The 25,647-nt window shown below is 48.1% G+C and overlaps 1 protein-coding gene across 1 annotated transcript in view; it reads right to left on the reverse strand.

The window, feature by feature from the left end:
• Nucleotides 1-25,647, reverse strand: part of LOC138526363 (ubiquitin-associated domain-containing protein 2-like) — a 315,829-nt gene that overhangs the window by 276,914 nt on the left and 13,268 nt on the right. The window lies entirely within an intron of this gene.

Raw genomic sequence — 25,647 nt, forward strand, 5'->3', positions numbered from 1 at the left:
CCCTGTCCTTATGGGACACCGTGAAAGGTGGCTTGGCGGATAGTGCCTGCAACTCACTCACTCTGCGAGCGTAAGTAACCACAACGAAAAATACAGTTTTAAAGGTCAACAATCTCAAAGGACAAGAATGTAAGGGCTCAAACAGAGCTTCCATTAGGATTTTCAGAACTAAGTTCAAATCCCAACCGGGCACCTGGAAAGGTGACGGGGAAAAATTAGTTAGCCCTTTAAGAAACTGATAAATTAAAGGAATCTTAAAATAAGAACTCTCCTCAGATGAGCGCTTAAATATGGACAGCGCTGCCAGGTAACCCTTAATGGTACCCACTTGCAGGCCCTTGTGGGCTAACGAAAGCAAAAAAGACAGAACCACAGGAATAGCACATGAAAAAGGATCCACATTCTTTACCCTGCAGTAGTCGCAGAACTTTCTCCAAAGGAACTTGGTTGCGGGCCTTCTGGCCGAAAGCAACACCTCCATCACGTCTTCAGGGAGGTCCCAATCCTTATACCTCAACCTTTCAGAAAGCAAGCATGAAGGTTGAGAGACTTGACCTCTGGATGGAGAACCTGACCCCCCTCCAGTGAGAGCAGATCGTCTCGATAGGGAAGACGGCGTGGAGGGCAGATGGACATGTCGATATTAGAACTCACCACCAGGTAACAAGGACGGTAGGAGCTTGATCGCAGAAGATTTCGGAGTCGCTGAAGAATTCTTCCTACAATTGTAACCCTTTGCTGTGTAAGGTTTACAGACAGAGGGATCTAATAGTTGGAAGAGGAGACACACACACCCGATTGCACCAACTAGGAGCAATAGAAAGAATATCAGAATCAGTATTTTGTGTGGTCTTAGTAAAACTGAAAGTACCAGAATACCAACTACACCATCTGAATGATGGAACACGGCGTTGATGTTATAGACGGGAAGTGAAGTTTCCTCAGTAGCCTGGGAGTTCCTAAGCCAATCAACACAAGAACAAAGCAAGAACTAATGAGGAATCTAAGCAAAGGGAGGGTTCAGGTAATAGAACATGAAAGTAGAAATGGTTCTTACCATTCAGTGTTTTGAAGTTTATCGGAAGTCCCAGTTGATGATCCAGGTCCCAGGTTCTATCCCGACGGCACGGGGACGCCTAGAAGTCCCAACAATCCAGTGTCCAAGACTACCCCGACGGCACGAGGACGCCTAAAACAAAAGAAGTCTCTAGTCCTCGAGATTCCAAGAGGTGGAGTTCGAGGACTTCCTATAGGGAGTCCGGATGGAAATGTTCTTCTGTAGTGTAGACAGGATGGTGCTGGGCAGGCAGAAGGACCAACTTCGTAGGATGTACGATCAGGCAGGATACAATTAAATCGCAAAGCAGAGACAGTCCATTGCGCAAGACAGGTTCGGAAACGTGCGGGCAAAGTAGACAGAATCACTAGGCAAAGACAGTACGGGATGCTAAACAGGTTCAGCAATGAGCAGGCTAGCCAAACAAAATCACGAGGCAGAGGCAATCCGGGGAAAGGCAGGTTCGGCAATATGCAGGCAGTGCAAGATCAAATCGTGAGTTGAAAGTAGTCCAAGGTGCAGAGCAGGTTCGGCAATGACCAGAACAAACAAAAGTTCAAAAAGCAAGACAAAAAGCAACAAGAGCGCAGTCCAGAAACAGTAACAGAAGTAAGCGGGAAGGCAAGATGCAGGGACCAGGAAGAATCAAAAAGCAAGAGGCAAAACACGGGTACAGAAATCAAGAGTTCCAAGATACGCGGAGAATTCCAAAACACTTCAATCAGAAGCGTTGTGCCGTAGTCTGTGGGCTGGCTTTATTCTGTGTAAGTCACGTGCCAAGTCACGTGACGTGGTGACGGCTGCGTGCCTACGCCAGAAGCGTTCTCTATGTTGCCAGGGTAACTGGTAACGAGCAAGAAACGAAGCTCGCTGTTGCAGCCTAGAGTGTTGTCGGGAGTGTAACAACCGAAGTCCCAGGGATTTCCTTTTGAGCGTCGGACGTGTCGGCACAATTCTCTCCGCAGGACATTGTAGCGCCGTGATTCCTAACAGTCGAGAAGGTCCGGATACCATGCTCTCCTGGCCCATGCCGGAGCAATGAGGATCATTCGGGAACAGAACCTCCGTAACCTCTGCAACACTTGCGGAATGACGGGGAACGCGTACAACAGTGGGAAGGACCACTCCACTACGAACGCGTCCCCTAAGGCTCCTCTTGGAGGAAATTCCCACATGCAGAATCTTTCGCACTTCCGGTTGACACTGGTGGCAAAGAGATCCACTTGTGGGGTCCCCCAAAGGGCAAAGATCTCCAAGAGAACTTCCTGAGCCAGCTCCCACTCGTGAGAGACCGTGCTCTGCCTGCTCAGAGCATCCGCTGCCTCGTTTTCATCTCCGGCCAGATGAACTGCCGAGATCGAAATTTCCTGCTGGATGGCCCAGAACCAGAGCTGCATCGCATCTCTGCACAGTGGAAGAGACCCTGCCCCCCCTTTTTGTTGAGGTAGTGCATGGCCACTGTATTGTCCGTCAGAATCAGGACATTCTTCCCCTGCACAGAAGGCAGAAAAGCCTTCAGGGCTAGCCTGACGGCCCTCAGCTCCAACAGATTGATATGGAGTCTGGACTACGACGGAGACCAACGACCGCTGACTGTCAACTCATCGGCATTAGCTCCCCATCCCGTGAGGGATGCGTCCGTCACGATCATTACCTCCGGCCAGGGTAGCCAAAATGGAGCCCCCTTCATCAGATTGCCTTCGATGGCGCACCACAGAAGATCCTGGGCGACCGAGGGGGCCACCTGAACGGGATCCGACATCCTGCCGGAGTACTGCGACCACTGCATCTTGAGAGCCCACTGCAGAGATCTCATCCGCAGCCTGGCCTCTGGCACCAGGAGAATGCAGGATGCCATGAGGCCGAGCAACCTCAAGAACTCGAACGACGGGACACTCTGGGCATGTTGAAACTTGTTCACCATCTGCAGAATGTGATGAGCCCTCACCTGGGGAGGCAAACACTGCCCCAGGGACGTATCGAGCACTGCTCCGATGTACTCGAGTCGTTGGGTAGGTGTCAAGTGGGACTTCTTTAAGTTGAGGGAGAAGCCCAGCCTGTGAAGGGAGTGGCAGGTGACTGACAGAAGATCCAGGACTTGCTCGGGAGAGCGCGCCCTGATCAACCAATCGTCCAGGTAGGGGTAGACGTCAATCCCCCTTTCCTGAGATACGCTGCCACCACCACCATTAGCTTGGTGAAGATCCTCGGGGCGGAGGTCAATCCGAACGGCAGGGCCCGAAACTGAAAATGCGAGTCGCCAACCGCGAACCTCGGGTACTTCCTGTGCTTTGGATGAATCAGCACATGAAAGTAAGCATCCTTGAGGTCCAGAGACACCAACCAGTCCTGAAGGAAGGGCCTGGAGGACTTGAGAGAGAGTAACCATCTTGAACTTGTCCTTCCTGAGGAGCTTGTTCAAACCATGCAAGTCCATGATGGGTCTCAATCCCCCATCCTTTTTCGGGATCAAAAAATATGGGGAATACCATCCCTTGTCCCTCTCCGCTACAGGCACCAGTTATATGGCACCTTTCTCAGGGATTTCCTGTGCAACTAGCAGATCCGGACTCTTCAAAGAGAGCTTCCCTGGTGGATTGTCGTGAGGCCTCTGCCGGAAAGGCAGACAGTAGCCGTGGGCTATGATCTCCAGAACACACACATCTGAAATAATGGCACGCCATTCTACAAGATGCTGCGCCAGCCTTCCCCCCAACCAGCGAACCATGGGACATGGCCTCATGAATGAGCTGAAGCGGTTTGCCTGAGGGCAAAGAGGCAACTGCCCGAGTGGCTTTGGCACCTCGAGTACCTTGTTTTCCACCTCTGGTACTCCTACATTGGCCGCTTTGACTGGCAGCTCCCCTCGATCTACCAAAGGACGAGTAGTATCGAAAGGAAGCTCCCCTCCAATGCTGTCCCGTAGGACGAAAAGGCAGAGTTTGGCGAACTGCAGCGCTCAACGACTTTGCTGCAGCTTTGGAGGTCTGCAACCTTTCAAGGCTCTCGTCAGCCTTGCTGCCAAAAAGATGGTCACCATCAAAGGGCATGTTGAGAAGCCGGGACTGTACATCAGGAGCAAACCGCCGACTTACGCAACTACGCAAAACCTGCGCGTCACGGTGCTCGCCGCCATGGACCGGCTGACACAGTCTGCCACGTCCAGACCCGACTGAACGGATTCACACATGGCATCCTTGCCATCCTGAACAAGGGCAAGAAAACCATCCCGTTCCTCCCCTTCGGGAATATGTTCAGCCGCTAACGATACACAATTCCACAAAGTGTGAGTGAATCTTGCCAAGGCACAAATGGAGTTGGCTGCCTTTAAAGCCATACCCACAGATGAAAATACTTTCTTCGGCCAACCGTCGAAGCGCTTGTCATCCCTATCAGGAGGGATGGTAGGGTACACCGCCTGCTTCGCTGGGGCCGTAGCCGCCTGCACCACCAAACTCTCCAGAGGGGGGTGCAAAGACAAGTAGCCGGGGTCGCCACTGGCTGGATGGTATTTTTTCGGCAATTACTTATTCGCTGCCGGGAGACTCTCCTGAGCACTCCAAGCCGCCGCCACCCTTCTTTGTAAGGCCATATGAAATGGCAGCATCGGGTCAGTGGGTGGACCTTGGTCCAAAATATCTGTCAGGTCATCCTGCAGAAAATCCACAGGTGAAGCAGACCACCCCAAGTACTCTGTCACCCTCGACATGAGATGCCTGTAAGAAGACTCGGCGTGTGTACCAGGCCTGCCAAATTCAACCTCCGGGGAGGTGTCGAGACCACTGGCGTCATGCAAGGATTGACGCAGGTCTTCCATCTGGCTAAGACCAGTCAACAGTTCGTCTGGAACCTCAGGAGGGACAAACTGTCATGTCTGGTGGGTTTAGTAATAGGTGATTAGGTTGAATGAGAAGTTTGTGTGTTTGACTTCAATTAGTTCAGGTTTTGATTAAAGAATGGAGAGTATCTGGTTGTTGTGATAGGGTTCAAGGTCTATTCTAATATTTATTATTCTTAACTACTATTCTTCAGAATGAGAGGTTCCCAAGTCAAAATGGTGGAGGTGGTGCTGCATCTTGATTGGTGGATTTGAGAGCTTCAGACCTCCACCAGGATTCTAAACTGCCTTTCATTGTTCTCCTCATGTGGGAAGGTCCTGTTTTGCTCGGCTCCAGTAAAGACCTTCTGAGAGAGAGTTTTTGGTTATGAAAACTTTGAATATTCCCTGTTTAAGAGTGCCGATCTTCGTGGGACAAGCTCAGCTGATGATTTGGTGGGAGCGCAGCGTTTTTGAGCTGAGAAACTTCATTACTTATTTTGAAAATTCTTATTGTAGGTATTTAGTTAGCTAGGTATTTAGGATAAAACATTGAGACTTCTGGATATAAAGACTTTCTGGCTTACTAAGACTAACTATAATTATCAAATCGTTACATCTGCTGGGAAGAGACCGTTTATGTTCTTGGGAATACATTTAAGATTGAGGCTACTTACTTCCATGTTTAAGAAGCAGATGTTAACTGTGCAGCAAATTACTAAGAAACGCTAGATTAATTTTGATTTCATTGCGCAATTGGGAATGAGAAAAATCTCAAGTGACGTTCTAAATGAACAGCTAAATGTTCAGCAAGCGGCAGCGCATTAGTTCAAAAGTTCACCTCAAAAGGAGTTATTAGGAGTTTCAGTAAACTTGTCAAGTGGTAGTGTTTCAGTTATTCTATCGTGGATATTTCAAGACTGCTGCGCATGTGTCAGGGAGTTGTGTTGACATTTGAAAAGACTTTACAGCGGCGCAGGTTTTTATGATTAGTGGCGCAGTTATTTTTTCAACGCGCATGTGAGAAGAGAGTCCCGTTCATACTGTGAGCATGCGTATTGCAGTGAAAGTCCAACGAAGATTCTTTCTAGCCTCCACCACGTATTAGATTGAAAACTTTATTGATCAGTTTTGAAGCGTGGCGAGTGGGTAGAAATTCTGAACTGTTTAAATGTATGAACTGGAAAACAATCTTAAATGCTGATCCTGACAGATCGAATTTATGCTGCGCAACAAAACTAAGAAGCCATGAACACAGTCAGTTGGGTAAATGTGTACTAGCGTAAAAGAGTATATGAACATTTCTAGAGTGTTATGAACTTAAGTTGAGAACAAAGAATTTCTAGACATCTACATTGATTCAATGATGTTACTGGAAGTTAATCGTTTGTTAATTTGTCTTTTTTTTAAGAAAAAAAATGCTACACCACTTTCACAAACTAAATACAAAGATCAAGTTATGTTATAGAGATGCTATATAGATAACATTACTTTTTTGTGAAGGGACAGCCTCACAACTTATTGGGTTTAATCAGGAACTTAATTATTTGGAGCTCTCATTATTAATGACAAACTCAACAGGCTTGCATCTCTTGATTTGGAAATAGTGTCAAAAAAGGTTTGCATACTAAAATGTATCACAAGAAATGTGATGCTCATATGAAAAATAGGAGAAATGCTCAGAGCCAAGAGAATCACTTTGAAGCTGCTGCTAATCTGATGACCACATGTTTCTTGGAAAAGAGACATATGCATGTAAAGTGTAGAAAGCAAAAACCACAGTGGAGAACCTGTCATGGAGCAACACACTTGAAGGATTTCAAACACATTAAAATACACACATCCATTTTTTTACAACCAAATTCTCTAAAAAATAATCTTAAGAAAAGATTCTACGTAGACATTGGCACGTACTCATCTTAATGAATTGCATCAGGTTTTGGATAAACATCAGAATATTGTATAGAGAAGGAGAAATTACTCACCATAATGTTCTGTCTATGGATTCTTCTTCCACAGATTAATCATCAGATAGATATCCTCATTCAGCTCAGATGCATGGAAAATTTATCGACAGGGGCGTAGTGGACCTCGACTCGGCTGTCGACCCGTCTTGCAGTGTGTGATGGTCAGCTCCAGAGGTGACGTCAGGGGTCGTATATATACTGTGTCCCTACGATCCTGCCCTCATTTCTTCCTTCTTCCCCCCCCCCCCGAGCGCGGCCACTGCAGAGGAAACTACTGAAAGGCGGTGGCCAAAAAGCCAATAGAAGGTTAACACTTAGTAGAGAAACTTTCTCCTTATCAACAAATGTTATTTCTTTTCAAACCAGAGTGAGAAAGACAGGAGGTTTGCCAGACAGAAGCGAACACGCTAGGACCATCACCAAGCATATTCTCTCTCTTGAAGTAGGTATGCACTAACTGCTAACGCTTTCTGATCAGGGATGGATGGGAGGGGTGATGAGGAATCTGTGGAAGAAGAATCCATAGAAAGAACATTACATTGAGTAATTTCTCCTTCAATGGATTGCCTTTTTCCGGCAGATTCCTCATCAGATATACTCCCAAAGCAGTGGAACAATGGAGAAGGGCAGAAAGCTCATAGCAAAAGGTTTTGTAACACTGCCCTACCAAAGCGCACGTCAACCCCACAGGCGACATCGAGGCTATAGTGTCTTGTAAAGGTATGGAGTAAGGACCAGGTTGCCACCCGGCAAATGTCTTTAACGGAAACTCCCCTTGCAAAGCTGTAGATGCAGAGACCCCTCTGGTTGAGTGGGCTCTGATGCCAGGAGCCAGTTCCCTTCCTGCTGATTGCCAACATTCTGCAATGCACAGAATGATCCATCGGGAAAGTGTTTGCTTGGTGACAAATAAAATATCAATAACCTTTCCTGCTAAGGAGTAGGCCACAAAGAGCTGATTCCTCTTCCTATATTCTTTAGAAGGGTGCAGCGGTGGGTAAAATACAGGCAGATCTATAGCTTGCGAAAGGTGAAATTCTGACACCACCTTTAAAAGGAACCCCAGCCTTACTTTAAGCGAAAATGTCTTGTTAAAAAAAACACAAGAAAGGGGGTTTACAACAAAGGGCCTGCAACTCGCAAACCCTTCTAGCGGAAGTAATGGCAACCAAGAAGGCTGTCTTCAGCGTAAGCAGCCGCAAAGAGCAAGAATGCAAGGGCTCAAAGGGAGCCTCCATCAGGAATGTGAGAACTAGGTTTAAATCCCAATCTGTGACAACAAAAGGAACCGGCCGAAACATATTCACAATGCTCTTCAGGAATTGGGTCATAACCAGTATCGTAAAAAAGAAACCTTGATCCAGAGACCTTTTGAACACAGACAAGGCCACCAAATATACTTAGGCTGTAGTGACCTGAAGGCCTGCAGAGGCCAATGAGAGAAGGAACTCCATCACTGTAGTGGTGGGGCAAGAGATGGGGTCAATCTCGCGTTCCCTGCACCATGACTCAAATCTTCTCCACCTGCACGCGTACAGAGATCTTGTCTTGTAGATGTCTGTGTGCAGCCAGAAACATCTCAAGCACCTCCTCAGAGAGGTCCCAGTCATCATGTATAATACTCTCAAGAGGCACGCATGTAGGTTGAGGGATTCTGGGTTTGGGTGAAGTACCCAACCTTTTAACTGAGTTAGGAGATCCGGGCGACGAGGCAACCAGAGAGGTGGGCAGATGGTAAGATACAGAAGGTCAGAGTACCATGTTCTCCTCGCCCAATCCTGGTTGATCAAGATCATGGTTGCTCAGAACCTCCTTAACCTCCTGAGAACCCAAGGAATGACGGGGATTGGAGGGAAGGTGTAATGGGGAAGGAAAGTCCAAACCACTAGAAACGCATCTCCTAGTGCACTGTTCACTGGAAATTCCCTTGAGTAAAACTGTTTGCACTTCCTGTTTGACTCTGTGGCAAACAGATCCACCGCTGGGGAATCCCAGAGAGAGAAGACTTCTTCCAGGACTTCCTGGCACATTTCCTAATTGTGTGAGACTGTGCTTTGCCTGCTCACAGCCTTCGCCAATCCGTTCTCTGTCCCTGCCAGACGAACTGCCAAGACCGAGATCTGGTTCTCCAACAGCCAGAACCACAGCTGCATCACCTCTTTGCAGAGGGCGAGAGAGTGCACCCCACCTTGCATGTTCAGATAGTGCATGGCCACAGTATTGTCCATCAGGATCAGGATATGCTTCCCCTTCAGAGACGGAGCAAATGCTTTCAGGGCAAGCCTGATAGCTCGCAACTCCAGCCGGTTGATGTGCCACTGGCTTGAATCGCTGACCAAAGGCCGCTCACTAGCAAGTCCTCGCAGTGAGTGCCCCAACCCTTCAGAGACGCATCAATGACCACTCAGGCCTGACCCCACAGAGGCTGGAAGTGTTCCCCCACCAGCAAATTGTTGACCTCTGACCTGGCCACCCATAGGAGGACCTTGATGGTTTCCAAGGTACTGGGACCACTGACCTTGTGGGACCCATTGTAAAGATATAATTCGCAGCATAGCCTATGGCACTAGAAAGTACAGGAGGCCAAGAAACCTACGAGGTGGAGGAAGGAAGCCGTTGGTAAGGCGTTTTGGTTCTGCAACAGGTTCACCATCTGCACAATGCTGAATACTCTCTCCTTGGGTAGGAAAGCCCTCCCTACCCGAGTGTCTACGACTGCCCTGATGAATTGGACCCATTGAACTGGTGTCAAGTGGCACTTCTGCAAGTTCAGGGAGAATACAAGTCTGTGGAGCAGTGAGCAGGTGTCCTCTGGGTTGGCAAAACCAGCTTTGCTGACTTTCCTTGGATCAGCCAGTCATCCCAAGTACGGAAATACGTAGACACCGGATCACCTGAGGTGAGCCACGACTACTACCATGAGCTTGGTGAAGACCTTGGAGCGGCGGTCAACCCAAAGGGAAGCACCTTGAACTGAGTGCTCGTCCCCTATGAGGAACCTCAGGAACTTTGTGCTTTTGATGTGTCGGCACATTGAATTAAGCGTCCTGAAGATCTTTTGACACCAGCCAGTTCTGCAACTCAAGAGCGTGGAGAATTTCTCTCAACGTCACCATCTTGATTTTGTCTTTCCTCAGGAACTTGCTCAAGGCCCTGCAGTCCAACATGGGACAGAGACCTCCTCCCTTCTTGGATACCAGGAAATACCAGCCCAAGCCCCTCTGCTCGGACGGTACCTCTTCCACGGCACCCTTCAACAACAGGGTTTGCAGTTCTTCCTGGAGCTCCTGTTCCAGTTGGCATGGAGGTGGTGGGGGTCTGCACAGAGGTTTTCTTAAGAAGGGCAGACAACCCCACTGCACAAGTTCTACGGCCCAGGGGTCAGAGGTAATCTTCTATAATTGGGGCCAGTGTTCAGACAGCCATCCTCCAACCGGTGCGTTGTGGGAGGGGAAAATCAAAGCGGCTTAGAGGACAGAGCTGCTGCTGCCTGCTGGCCTCTGGAAGCCCGCCTGTCCCTTCCGGAGCACAAGAAATGTTTCTGCCCCTGCCTGGCCTGCGGGAGCTGTGCCCTCCTGCCTTAAGGGATGCAACGTCTGTAGCCCTTGCCCCTGGAGACAAAGCTAAATGTAGGCTTGGCTGGCTGCATAGCTAGGCCCAGCGATTTTGCGCAAGCTTTGACTCCTTGAACTTCTCAGGGGAGTCAACAGCCTTTAGATCGAAGAGGAATTCCCCATCAAAGGGCATGTCCAGCAACCCATTGTGGACATTAGGTTGTAAATCCAGAGGAGGGCAGGCAGGCCTGTCTCCTAAGCACCACGGCAGACCCAATTGACTGGCCAATGTAGTCTGCCAGACCTGTTTGCATTGACGCACTGGCCACCTCCTTCCCATTGTCCACCAGCTGTTGTAAAACCATTGCATAGCTCCCCTTCAGGGATGTACTGGGCTGCACTTTCTCTCCAACCGTTCCTTTACTGTCTCCTGGGGTGGCCGCACCTCCTCGAATTTCCCCCTGTACTTTGGCGTTCCCCAGGGATCTTTCCTCTTCTCTCTCTATACCTCCCTTCTCGCTCCCGTCATCTCTTCTTTCAGCATCTCCCACCACTGATACGCGGACGATACCCAACTATTTCTCTCCTTCACCTCCGACCTCAACCACACTCTCTCTTCCTGCCTCACGGCCATAAAAAAACTAAATGTAATCCCACTTTCTTTCCCTCAATTCTGACATGACCGAAGTGCTTTTCTTCCTCCTAACACTCTCTCACCCTCCCCTCCTCCTTTCAGCCACTTCCCCCATCCAATCTCGCTGTCTCTACCTATGCCTGCAACCTCGGCCCTCACATTGACTCCTCTCTCTCCTTCTCCACCTACTTCTCTCTAACCTCTCGTGCCCGTTGGCACCCACCAACCACCTCTTCAACATCCGCAAGATCCACCCCTCCCTCACCTTTCACGCTTCTAAACTCCTAATCTCCTCCCGTCTCTTCTACTGCTCCTCTCTTCTCTTTGGCCTCCCTATTTCTTACCTGGCTCCCCTAAAATCCATCTACGTTTCCTCTATCCGTACTCTGTCTTCTCAGACCTCGAGACTCTATTTCTGCCTCACTCTCTCAACTCGGCTGGTTCCTATTCCTCTCACAATTGAAATTTCAATTCCTCTGCCTTGTCTACAAATCTCTCCATGACCTCACCCCCTATCTTTCCTCCCTCCTCTCATTCTACTCTCCCTCCCGCTCTCTCCGCTCAGCTGACCTATACCTTCTCACTGTACCCCCAGCCCCTTGTGCCTCCTCACGCTTCCGCTCCTTCCAACTCTTGACCCCCCTCCACTGGAACTCCCTACCCCTCTCTATCTGCTCCTCCCCCACCTACCCATCTTTCCGCTCCTCCCTGAAAGCCCTTCTTCACCACTCCCCCCCTGACTCTCCTTCCCTACCACTCCCCCCTAACTCCTACCCATCCCTTCCCCTCCCTCCCCCTCATCTGGATGACCTCATACAGGAAGCTGTAACCACCTAAGGGTGTTATGTTCACCTGGGAGCCCTCCCTCCCCCCCCTCTCCTTTTGAGTAAATTGTTTCATATATTGTACCACTAGTTTGTTTCAAGTTTGTAAACATGCTTCTACCTTATGTACTGTTGTTATTCTGTAAAGCGCATTGGAGTAAAGCGCTATATAAACTCAATAAACAAAACATAACATAACACTTTCCTTTGCCTTCCAAATGCAGAGGGAATATTTGGCAAACCCGCATTAAACATTAGTGACTTTCAATGCCATGCTGCCAGAGGTAAACATCTTTTTAGCAACTTCATCCACTCTTTTGCAGTAGATGAAGCTGCCCTGGTGGCAACGGTGGCTGCCTGTACAACTATCCCCCCGGGGAAGGAGAGGACAAAAAAGACACATACCCTCTTGCCGGCCTGTACTTGCTAGTTAAAGTAGAGTTGGCCAGGAGAAGAGAGCAGGGCCGTTGCCACAAGGAGGCAACTGGGTTGGCTACAGCCAGATGTAGTGATATATGCTTCTCCAAAGTGGGACGTTCATCCAATATATCGGTCAACTCATATCCCTGGACTGGAACTGCGGAAGCAGTCAGTCCCAGGGTGTCGAACACTCAGTCTACCAGAGACCTAAATTTGGTATGGGCATGAGTGTATGGCTTGCTCAGTTGTACCTCCACATCCGGGGATACGTCAAGCCCACTGACATCATGCAGCCCTTGAGCCAATGCCAGGAGGTCTGCCTGGTCGTCAAAATAATCAACTCCCCCAGCCCATGAATATATGGGGTTGACGTTGCTGTGATCGTCCCGGTCATCTGTGCTGAAAATCTGTGTCATGAAGCCGAAGAAATAGGCCTGGGAGAGCGGGACGAAGGATTGATCGCTGATAGCCGGTGTCAATAGCTTATCCTTCGACATTGAAGGGGTGGTTGTCAGCGTCGGCCGAACCTTGGGAACCCTAGGTGTGTCACGAGGAGTTGAGCCCTGTGGGTCATGGGAAGGACCTGGTTTTGAAGGCTGAACCGTCTTCTTCTGTGCCAAACCCTAAGGCTCCACTGAGGCAGAGGGGGGTCAGTATCAGTGCTTGCCTGGGGTCGGGGTCACTGTGCACTGCGGAAGCCAATGAGAGCCTGCTGTTTCGGGTGCGCCCCTGCACCTACAGCCTCCTTCTCAAACATCGCAAGAATCTGCATTTTGAATTCCTCTCACGCCTGTCGAGTTGTCAGCCCTGCCAACGACTTAGCTCGATCGCTTCGATGATGGTGTTGCTTCCTTTTATGAGAGGATGACAAAGAAGAGTGGCTCTGAGTGTAAGCACGCTTCTTCGTCTTGTGCCGATGTCCGTCTTTCTCAGGGGTAGGCCCCTCTGTTTTGGCCTCTGTGACCGAAAGGGCAACCGCGCAGGAGATTTTGATGGCAGTCGGCCAATCACAAGCTTAGCTGCCCGCTCCCGAATAGACTTCGGGTTCATTTTCGTACATGACGCGCACCCCTCAGTGTCGTGCTCCATGTCGAGGCACCACACACAGATGTTGTGTGGGTCAGTCACCGACATCTTGGAGTTGCAGTCAGTGCAAAACTCAAACCCTGAAATCAGAGGCGCGGACACCTTCCGGAAAAGAAAACAAGGTTTTGATGAAAAAAACATGGAATACAGTCGAAGACTCGAGTTAATGTCATGATGCCTACCCCCAGGCATCCGGACCAAGCCCATCAGCCCCGGGAACAGGCATCTAGACATTTTGTAAAACCTCAGCAGCTCCGGCTAGGGGCTATCTGGGTTCAGTGCTGGCGCCTTAGGCGCGAGGCTCATAGTAGAAATCAGTCCTGGGTACTAAGGCGCCGGGCTCATAGTCATTACTTACCTCAGGCAGACCATGCTGCAAATGACTCCAATCCAACATGAAGCCTGAAAGGGACTATTTTACTACAGGGACTATTTTTTACTTGGGTGTGGTTCTAGGGACTTCTTACCTGGGACTACATTTGAGGCTTTTTAAACCACGCCTGACCAGCAACACACGCTTCGTGTTATTCTGCATCCAGCAGCGTAACGTTCACCGTGCCTGCAAGTCAGCTTCCAGACCTCTGCCACGCCCGTCCTAGAGTGGAAGGAAAGTAGAGGCAAGGTTAGAAAACAAACTTTGTTCAAGTTTCTCACCTGATTCCAGAACCATCACGTCTCAGCCTGATTCCGGAATCATCACGTCTCAGCACCTGGAAAGGACATTCTTTCTACACGCGTCGCATCACCAGCTGCTGGCCGCGCCATACTCACCAGTCCTCACAGCACCTTTCTATCCGGCGCTGCCTCCATCATTTCTTCGCCGGGCTCCGGCATCTGGGGACAAAAGAAATAACCAGGTGAGCCGAGAGAGCCAACAAATACAATCTCTCTTACCACCATAGACTTACCGGATTTACCACCGGAGGCATTATTCTTTAACTCTTCACATCTTCAAACGCTGCATCTGAAAACGGAGCGAAAACAACACGTTAATACATGCATCATTTACCGGACAGCATTGGATAATACAGACTCTTACCTGAACGCCATCTACCGCCACGAGACCATCTTTTCTCGAACTCCACTGCAAGATAAGAAAGGAATGGGACAAGAGTGAACATCGGACATATTGAACTCTATGAACTCTATACTTACTGGTCTTCGCCAGGAACCTCAGAGTCAACTCTCGTCCGGAACTCCCCAACGCCTTTTAACCAGTGAAGCAACTGGTGTCTACGCACCCCTGCAATCCACGCAGGATGGAGAGCTCATCTTTCAAGAATATAAGGTGAGAGTACTGGAAGGGGATTTCGGAGGTGATTAGTGGGGAGAGCAGGGAGGTGCCATCACTAGAATCCACGGGTGGCTAAATTCCTCTCTCCACTTGCAGGAGAATCCTTCTACGGGTCAAGCTGACGAAATTAGGAGGGCAACTCCAGTGTGTCATCTCTACATTACGCATCACGTTGGTGGAGGCCGCCGCAGTCCGGGTCCGAACGACGCCCCTGTGGGAGCCAGGTGAGCGTAACAGTTAATCGGTATGTTCCTTAGAAACAGCGTGTCTAGCGCGTGGAAAAAAGGAACCAAGGTAAGGGGCGTAGTAACGCAGTATATATAAGATGCCCAACATCATGTCCGGAGCAGACGATAGAGCACTGAGCAAGACGGATCGACGGTCGAGTCGAGATCCACTACACCCTCTGTCGAAGAATTTTCTGAGCAGCAGAGCTGGATGAGGATATCTGATGAGGAATCTGCAGGAGAACGGCAAACACCATTGAAAAGCAATTACTTCACAACATAAACTAAGTACATGTTTTTCTAAGACCCAATAATGAAGACAGTGCACAGTTAATGAAACCAGTAAGTTTTTAAAAATGTGGAGAATGTGTGCTTTGTCCCTATGGACTCGATAAGACCTAAGCAATTAGATTGGAAGAGAAATCACAATTAAAACATTAATTGTAACACCAAGGTGTAATCTTTGGAATTAGATCTGTGAAAAACACTACATCACAAGTACGATATGGAAACTGAATGAGTATCAAAGAACACAGAGGCATTCTTAAGATCAATAGTAACCATTAAATGTACATTTGTCTAAACTAACATGTTCCCACTTAAAAATCATTGGTCTAAAGTGTATTAAACCATTGGAAAGGATTGCCAACAGAGAAATGTAACTCACACAGAGTGATGCAACTTGGTTTTACAATATTAGAGGGTCTATTGTAGGTCTTAATCAAAACCATGAACAACATTGTATTTCTATGATCCAGGAGATTGAGCGATAAGATTTGATCCCATGTTTGCTAAACAGCAACATTAAATCAGAAGCTATTGGGAGGTAGAATGTGATCTCATGTTCTCTAAACAGGAACAGTATTTCAGTATATAACAACATATTAGAATGTGTGCCAAATTGGACAAGAAGACTTAATTAAGTCAGAGATTAAATGAGATCACTTGGTTTCGTCATGTATACATTTGGATTTAACATTTTTTTCATGTCTTAATTCTTTCATTATTACTATTGTTGCAGTAATATAAGTTGTTTAATTCCAAAATTGAATATAAAATAAAAATGTGTGCAACTGTTTTTAGGAAGGATATTAAAGCTTTATAATTTAGTGCGGCTGATCATGAGCCATACATTCATATAACCAAGAATAATCCTAAATGTATTATTTAACAATGAGTGTGGTTAAAAGTGTGTTATTAGTTAAACTTGGTGACGAAATGTGAAATTGTGTGAGTGGTCTATTCAAGGACATTGTAGATCCAAGAGACCTACGATATGATTATGTGAGTGAGCGAATACCATTAAAACAACACATACTGCATGATTATGTCATGACATCTTTATCATGCAATATCCATGAATATTGGGAATGCCATTACAGCGTCTTTTGTGGAAACCTAAGAAATATATAAGGGAAAGTATTGCGATGGCGATGCAGCAACATTATGGAAATGCACTGTTGGCCTCAGCAACATTATACGGCTGCTCACTAAGTAGGTTTAAGTTTAGTGAGGTATATCTCAAAAATCTGACATTATGGACAACATCTTTAATTATAAATTGATGTAGCCTACAGTTAGAACTTACTATAAGAATAAGATGTTCTACATATAAAATATGAATACACAAGTTGTCACAGTAGCTTGTAATATTATTCAAGCTATAATAGGAACTAAATAGATTTTTACTTTTATTTCAATGCAGCTGAAAAGCGTCACCAATATATAAGAGTGTAATTGAAAGAAAATGAAAACATATTTAACACAATCATTGAAAGACAAACATTAAAATCAGACAGATGGAGTGCAGGTAATCATTTTTTTAATCATACAATTAGACAATTATGACCCTAATTTCGAAAAATCTCTTTTTGAAGTGTAAACCTTTGTTATTGTATTATTCCAGGGTTTCTGGAATGTTAATCAGAATACAAATGTAAATTATTTTGAAACAAAAAACATTCAGAATGTAACTTTTAAGAACAAAGGCAAATATGAAGGACGGCAAAACAAACATTTGTGTGAAAAATTATACATCTTTTTTCTATATATAAAAATGAGAAGTTGCTCACTCATAACATCTACTTCATTTTTTGAAAGATTCAATGCAAAGAACTGGATTAACTGATCTCCAAGGTAGAAGTTGCCAGTACTGCATATTCAGATAAATAGGAAAACATAGGACGTTTATAGTGGGAGGTAAACAGCAATAGTAATCATGTGTTCTGATACAATAGTGTAAGGTGTATTAGATGAAATGTATATGATTATTTCTGTTAATGATTTAATTTATTATACAATTGTTGGATTAAGATAATTTTTAGTTTTGATCTTACTTAGCAGATATTCAGCTTTGAAAAAGATCAGAGGGATCGAAACATGTGCCGCCACCAATGTTTTTTAAGTGAAAAGGAGGCATTGACATAAAAGAATTAAAGGATACGTTAAAAGATACTGCTTATAAAAAATAGATTACATATGATTTCTTTCTAAAAATGTTCAGAAGTATAAAACTTTTCACAATGCTGAAAAATGTGAACGATATTGGTTTAATGACGTTTTTACATATTTATTGTTGTATCACTATGTAATTGGAAACTTTATTATTCAGGTACCCTCACAATAGAGGGAAATTTGGTTAAGTATTAAATGCTAAAAGGCTTAGGCAGTTCAGCACCAGTGAGGATAGGTTGGCCTCATGCAAAACTCTTGAGGAGCAGTTATTAAAGTTTTGGGCAGCGCAGCGTTAGGCCACTGCAGCCTTAAACATAATTAATCCTTTTTTTTACGTCAATTTGGATTAGTGGTAAGTGACTGCTCGACGTACGGCTAGTGTGTGTAAGGCTCTTTCTCCTCCATTTATTGAATTTTGTTGAAATAAAGCAGGTAATTCAATGGATTGGTTTAAATGAACAAGTAACTTACCCGTCATAACTTTCTCTTGATTGGATGTTCCTCCCATGCATTCTTCATCTTTCATATATGAAAGTCTGCTTGCAGCCAGTTTTTGAATTTTTTTTTTCATAGGGTCGACCGTTGTGTAGTGTCGAGTCTTGGTCTTAGACGGCCTCCATGACGTCGACGCTGGTATATGAAGCACTTACCGTTACCTCAGTTCTAGTTTTTTCCTCCTTCAATTTGCATGTTGTGTCATAGGAGGAGGCAATCTTGACATTGCGAGAGAAGAAGGTGTAAGACAAAAATTCTAGGCAAGCAAGAGGAGATGGATGGGAGGGCGATAAGGAATACGTGGGAGGAACATCCAGTCAAAAGAATGTTACCATAAGTAACTTGTTCTTCGAATGGATTGTGACCTCCCATGTATTCCTGATCTTTGATAGACTCCCAAAGCAGTTTGTCTGAGGAGGTGGTGGTGCCAAGAATGTACTTGTTTATATTATGAAGGACAGCTTTGCCAAATTTAGCTTCCTCTCCCAATAAAACAGGAACAAGTTACTAACCTGTAACTATTGTTCTCCAGCATGTGTCTGGCATGATTCACATGCTCATGAATATTCCCCGCGAGTCTGGGAATCTCAGTAAAAGAAAAACTGTTTCAATTTCACTTACAAATGGCATTTCTCCCATAAACAAATCACTGTCCTCTAGATCATACTGCCCCCAGCCAATGACAGCCCTCTTGCTAAGCCCCCTCCTCTGGCAGCCATCTTTAGATTTGGTAAGCACGTAAAGTGTCAGTATTACCAAGAAGAAGCGCAGAGGGGAAGGAGGGAGGATTTGCATGTGAATCCATGCCAGACCCATGTTGCAGAACAATAGTTCTATTAAGTAATTTGTTCCTTCTCCAGCATGGGATCTGGCATGGATTCACATGCTCATGAATAACGAATACACAGCAGTACAACAATACATAACCACGGTAGGTGGCAAGGCTCAACAGAAGCAATTCACTTTTACCTCTGTAACAAACTCACCTCAAGCAAACAGGTTGCGTAGCATTGCTTGGCTAACTCTTGACTCATCCCTGGAATCCCTGTCGACGCAGTAGAACTTCATGAAGGTTTGCGTGGACCTCCACGTAGCAGCCCTGCAGATGTCCAGCAGGGGCACACCAGCTAAAAATACCATTGTCGCAGCAATCACTCTAGTGGAATGGACTCTCGGACGGCCAAGCAACGGTCGATTCGCCAACTGATGACAGTGCATGTTGCAGCCGTAGAGCCACCTTGAGATCAAAGCTTTGGACAAAGCCTTCCCATGGGTCACAGGACCAAAGTTCATGAACAGCTGTGAAGTCTTTCGAAAACTATTTGTGCATGCCACGTAAAACTACAGGGCACGAGCAGCGTCCAGCGAGTGCAAGGCCCCTCAGCCGGAGACAAAGGTTTCGGGAAAAAAACAGGTAACTTGAAAGGTTTGTGGAGGTACAATTCCGATGGACCCTTCGGCACGAAAGAGGGGTGCGTCTGCAGCACCACCCTCGATTTGTGGAAAGTCAGGTATGGCTGTTTGCAGGACAGGGCCTGTATCTCACCCACCATCCTGGCAGAGCTGATGGCCACAAGAAAGTATGTTTTTCACGAGAGACCTGATGCATAGGGGCCCCCATGAGCCTCGTCAGAACATCGTTGAGTTCCCATGTCGGGGCAAGCACTTTCACCAGCAGGAAAGAACAAAAAAGTCCTTTGAGGAATTCCTTGATGAGTCGATGAGACCAAAGTGAAGACATTCCTGGAGACCTGGAGTAGCGGGAGATAGCCGCCAGACGTACTTTGATCGAGGCATGCGCCAGTCCAGCCTTGGCCAAGGATAGAAAGTATGGAAGAATCTGCGGGGCTGTGACCCTCAGAGGGGTAATCTTCTGCGACCGGCACCACATAGCGAAACACTTTCACTTGTGACTGTAGCACTTCAGAGTCGACTATGCCCTGGCTTTGGAAAGGACCTTCCTGCAGTCCGCCGGCAACTCATATCCTCCAAACTCTAGGTCTGCAGGAGCCAAGCCCTCAGGTTGAGCAATCCCTGGTTGTGATGCAGAATTGCGCCTCCCTCTCTGGTGAGAAGGTCCGGGACTGCCGCAACATTGATCAGTGGTGCTGACAGGCTGAGAAGGTCTGGGTAGCAAATCTGCCTCGGCCACGCCGGGGCGATTAGAATCATCTTGCACTGACAGTGAGTGTGTTGACTCGTAGCAGGTGAAGCAACAGAGGAAACACATGCAGAAACTTCCCTTTCCAATGGAAGGCGTACACGTTGCCCATGCTTCTCGGCTGATGGAATCTGCTTGCGAACCTCTGGCATTTGGAGTTCGCTGCCGTTGCAAACAGGCCGATCTGAGGCCTGCCCCACTTGGTGAAGATGTGGTCCACTTGGTCCTGCCGAAGCTCCCACTCGTGGCAGGAGCACAACTCTCTGCTGAGAGAGTCTGCAATGGTGTTCTTGACTCCTGATAGGTGAAGTGGAATGAGCAACATTTCTTTTCCGATGACCCAGCGCCACAGTTCCTGTGCTTCTTTGGAGGGGACCTGGGAGTGAGTGATCCCTTGTTTCCTGATGTAGAACATCATGGTGGTGTTGCCCGTGAAGATCCTCACCAACTTGCCCTTCAGGGACGGAAGGAACGACTTGAAGTCCCAGATCATTGCCCGCAGCTCCAGGATGTTGATATGGAAATCCTTCTCCTCCGGCACCCACAGTCCTCTGGCGTGAAGACGTCTGGTGTGGGCTCTCCAGCCTTCCAGGGAAGCGTCCGTTGTGACCGTCTCCTGGAATGGAGGGCGATGGATCAGTCACCCCACCACCTTATTGCCTGACGGAACTCGTCATCCAGAGTGATCTGGTCCGTGAAGGTTCTGGACACCTGCACCCAGCAAGCGTCCGGGAACTCCTAAAGATGCTGCATCTGTAACCTGCAGAGCTGGATGAGGTAGATGCAGGACATCATGCCGAGCAACGACTTGATGGTCCGCAACATGACCGTTTTCATCAGCAACAGCCACTGCACCTTCCCCTGAATGGCCTCTACCCTCTCCTCCGAAGGCGATGCTAGGCAGGACACTTATCGAGCCTGGCTCCCAGGAACAGGACGTTCTGCGATGGTGTCAAGCAGGACTTTGGATAATTGGAGAATCCCAGATCCGTCAGCAGCTTGATGTCTGCCTCCATGTGTCCGATGCCAACTCCCGCGAGCGGAACTTGGTGAGCCAGTTGTCGAGGTACGGGTATACATGAATCCCCCGTAGACGCAGGTGGGCAGCCACCAGTGCCAGGCACTTTGTGAACACTCTAGGGCCAATTTCAAGCCAAAGGATAGGGCCTTGAAATGGTAGTGCTGTCCCTGCACTATGAAGCGTAGAAACCTGCTGTTTCTCCTGTGAATGGGGACGTGGAATTAGGTATCCTCCATGTCCAGCGATGTCAAGAAATCCCCTCTTTCCAGTTGGCCGAGCAGGTGCTGCAATGTGACCATCCTGAAGTTTTGAGACTTGAGGTACTTGTTTAGACGTCGCAGGTGTAGAATGGGCCTCCAGCCCCCAGTCGTCATTCTTACATAGAAGTATCTGGAGTAGACTCCGGAGCCGCTGGGGAACCAGCTCTATCGCCCCTTTTCGCGGCATGGCCTGTACTTCCTCCAAGAGCTGAGGGACATGCTGCTCCCGACGGGCCACCGGCGGGATCCGCGGACATATGTGCTGAAATTCCAGGGTATGTCCTTGGGCGAGAGCGTCCAGCACCCATCTGTCGGTGGTGATCTTTTCCCACTCACTGATGAACCTTGTCAGTCGGCCTCCCACTGGGGTGCATGAGTGGGGGCCCGATGCCTTGGCCGGTTCAGGCTTGCTTCGCCGTCCTGTCTTGCTGGCAGCAACAACACTGACCTCCTCCTCGGTAGGCCTGGGAACAGCCTCTTTGGGCTTCCTGGGTCGTGGCTCTGGATGGCTGATGTTACAAGGAGGAGAAACCTTTCGACGACCTGCCCTACTTTCCTCTGGAAGAACGAAAGGAAGAGCGGTACTGTTGGAGCGTGCCCAGGGCACGAGCCATCTCCGTATCCACCTTGATGGCCTTTGGAGACTAGTCTACTGCCTTTCTGAAAAGGTTATCCCCGTCGAAAAGCATGTCCACCAGTACCTTTTTTTGGCCTCCTGACGGAAATTCGTGGCCTTCATCCAGCCTTAGCGACAAAGGCAGACAGTGTTCCCCATCTGGCGGAACCCCGTGTCGGCAACATCCAGTGCCACCGTGATGGTGTGATCATACGCTATCATCATACGCTATCTCTCCCTCCTGGTAGAAGGCGATCGGCTCCATCCTCTTGTCTGCTGGGAGGAACTCTAAAAGAAGGTCCCAGCTTGTACCACAGCTCCCCGTCGTGCCTGGCTAGGATTCCCAGTGCGGTGGCTACCTTGAAGGTGGACACCACAGTGCAAATTACCTTCCTCCCCATGGCGTCCAACTTCTTGCCCTCACTGTCCGGAGGGACGGAAGACGAGGATGGGTTAGATGACCGCTTCCTCACGGTTGCTGAAACCACCAAATCCAGCGCTGGTTGCAACCTCAGGCACTTGGGTGCGGATTCCAGAACCCGGTACTACTTCTCCAGCCTATCCCTCTTGGAAGGAGCCATGCAAGGCCCTCCTCACACACGTCGTCCAGGAGGGGTACCGCCATAATGGTATTCCTCTTTGCTTCACGCCTCTGGTACAGGAACCCATCCTTCCTGGTCTCTTTGGGCACGAGCTGGAACAGCTTGGAGGCTTTGGTGATCATATAATGGAACGATCCCACCTCGTCCGGTGTGTACGTCCTAGGCTGCGGGGACCCGCTGGCCGCTCCGACGATATTGTTGTCCATCGTCATTGACGTATCCGTCTCCGTACCGCGTATGCTGGGGAAGATGGGACCCGACGCAGGTGTGGAGGCTGAAAAGGGGCCGTCAGTGCTTTCTTTTGATCGTTGGCCTGGGGGACCGCTGGAACGGGCCTTGTGGCATCCTCTTATGGATCTACGACACCAAGGTGTGGACAGTTGACAGGATGTCCAGAGACACATTCCTCTGCAGAACTGGCGTGATCGGGAACACTGGGCACTGTGCCCTAGTCGCCGTTGTCCTCTTCCCTCAGGGTCAGCCCTTTTAGCTTTCAAAAGAGCAGCCGCCACCAGCTCCATTGTCAACAAAGACTTTTCTTGTGCCGCATGGGCCTTCTTGGGCAGCTCGGCCATCTCCTCTGTCCGTGGCTTCTCTGGCTTCTCCCGCAGCTAAGCCGGGTTGGACGACTTCCTCTTCAAGGAGGAGCTCGATTGCTGGCTGGCAGCGCAGGGTGATGTCAATCATGCCCTGCCAGCTAAGGACCCAGACTTGCAGTGCTTGGCCTGAACTTGGGCCCCCACAAATGAGGCACCCTCACATGACATAGAAGCCCACTCCTCAGACCGACTGGTCTTGTGTGAGGCATGTCCCTACTCGGAGCATGGGGCAGAGGCCTTGGCGTTAAGCCGCGCCTCCAGTCTACTGTCCCTTTCCTTTGTCATCTTCTTGAAGAATCCGTGGCAAATCTTGTAATCCTCTTCCCTTTGGTCCGGATGCAGGCAGAAGAGGCATTGTAGGTGCTCGTCCTCCACAAACACGTTCCAGAGCCTGCACTTGGTGCAGGGCTTGAAGAGGGATCTTCATTCTTGCTTCTCCTCCATCATGGTGGTATTGGTCTTCCAGAAACTGTGATGATCTTCGCCCTTGAGGGGTGCTGAACTACACCGACAATGGATCCCTACTGTCGGCAGATGGAGAGAAGAGCGCACAGGCTGTTTCAGAACAAAAATGGAACCCTTTTCCATGAAAAAACACGAGAAACCTAGAAATAGCTTGCAGAGCAAAACTTGAGGACTCCCAACACTGAAGCGTGCAGTCAAAATCTGAAGATGGCTGCCAGAGGAGGGGCTTAGGGAGAGGGATGTCATTGGCAGGTGGCAGTATGACCCAGAGGACAGTAATTGGTTTATGGGAGAAATACAGTTTTGTAAGTGAAACGGTTTTTCTTTTACTGAGGATTCCCAGCGTGACAACAGGGAATATTCATGAGCATGTGAATCCATGCCAGACCCCATGCTGGAGAATCAACAGTAAAATGTACTTCTAGTATGAAGACGCGGCACGGTTCGCGCTTCACAAATGTCCAGCACTGGCACACCTCTTTCAAGAGCTGAGGAAGCAGCCACCCCTCTAGTGGAATGCACCCTCAAACCTTTGTGCAAATCATTGCCTGTCAGAGAGTAGCATTCTGTTATACAGATGACAATCCATCTAGAGATTGTTTTGTGACCGCCACGCCATATCTTTGACCAGCAGACCCAATGAAGAGCTGGTCAACTTGACGGACACTTGCCATTCGTGTAATGTAGTAGCTTAGTACCCTTTTAGGGTCTAGACAATGTAGTCTCTCCTCCTCTTTTGACGAATGAGGAGGTGAATAAAAAGTTGCTAACACGATACTTTGTGCAAGGTGAAATTCTTTCTTTAAATCATTTTATTCAGTTTCAAAACATAAGTAACTTTTAAACAATTCCCCCCCCCATCCTCCTCTCCCATTCCACATCTTCCCTCCCTATAATGTTTCTGATGTCCATCATTCGAATGTTGTGCGGACACCATTGTAGAATATAGTCATTTTGAAGGTGTCGTACTGTTTGGCCCCAGTCTTCCTTAAACTCATCTTGGGCCCCCTGTAGTTGGTAAGTTACCCATTCGAGGGATACGAAATTCCAGACTTTTTGGAGCTACTCAAGTATCGTGGGTGCCTCTTGTTTCCTTTTTCCATCGCTGGACGATTGACAGCCATGCTGCTATTATGAAGACCATGAGGCCTCTCTTTTGTATCTTTGTGAGGTTCCCCAGATTTGGGCCCCAAATCCCCACCCCCCGCCCCCCAATCCATACCCTCTACTGGAGTAGTTCTGTGTCTTGTACAATCTTGCCCACGTTTTCCTACCTCTTTCCAAAATAGTTGTATTCCCGTGCATGTCCGCCAAATGTGTTTCCAGTCTCCTTTCTCTGCGCATCCTCTCCAACATTTATCTGATGTTGTCAGAAACATGATGTGCAGCCTCTCCGGTGTATAGTGCCACTGGAGGAGAATTTTTTGCCACATCTCCCTCAGTTGAATCGCACGTGTAAGTTTGGGGATTATTCCCCATGTAAAGTCCCACTGCTTGGTCATAATTTCCACTAATGTTTCTCCCACTTCACCATATAATTCCATCGAATTTCCTGCCCCTGCATGTTCAGGAATCTATAAATGTTGATACTAGTTTCACCTGTCCCGTATATGTTGTCAAATAGAGCTCAAACTTTGTCAGTTGCCTGGTGGCAGTTTGCCGCAATTGGGGGGTTGCCAACCAATGCTGAAGTTGTGTGTAACTAAATTGGTCTTTGCCCGTTAACCCCAACGTCTGGGTACATTCTTGCCATGTCCTCAGTTTCCCCCTTGGTACATATCTGATTGTTCGACACCCTGTCTTGGCCCATTTCTCAAATGAGTTTTTCCCCATCTCCGGTTGGAAGTCGGGATTCCCATGAATGAGCATGAATGGGGAGGGAGATGTTGATAGCGCCCCTCCTTTAAGTGCTGCAACTCATATCTCTAATCCCACCCCCAACACTTCACTGATCTTGACGGTCGGGTATCTATGATGACCCATAGCAGTCCCGGGAGTGGGGAAGCCACTACCGCTCCATCCTGCTCTGCCCAAATCCATTGCGGGGTCTCTGCAGAGCATTCCCTTAGAACCCTCCATTGGGCAGCTTCATAG

The sequence above is a fragment of the Ambystoma mexicanum genome, chromosome 7p (genome assembly GCF_040938575.1).
Source record: "Ambystoma mexicanum isolate Mex_15411 chromosome 7p, UKY_AmexF1_1, whole genome shotgun sequence".
NCBI lineage: Eukaryota > Metazoa > Chordata > Amphibia > Caudata > Ambystomatidae > Ambystoma > Ambystoma mexicanum.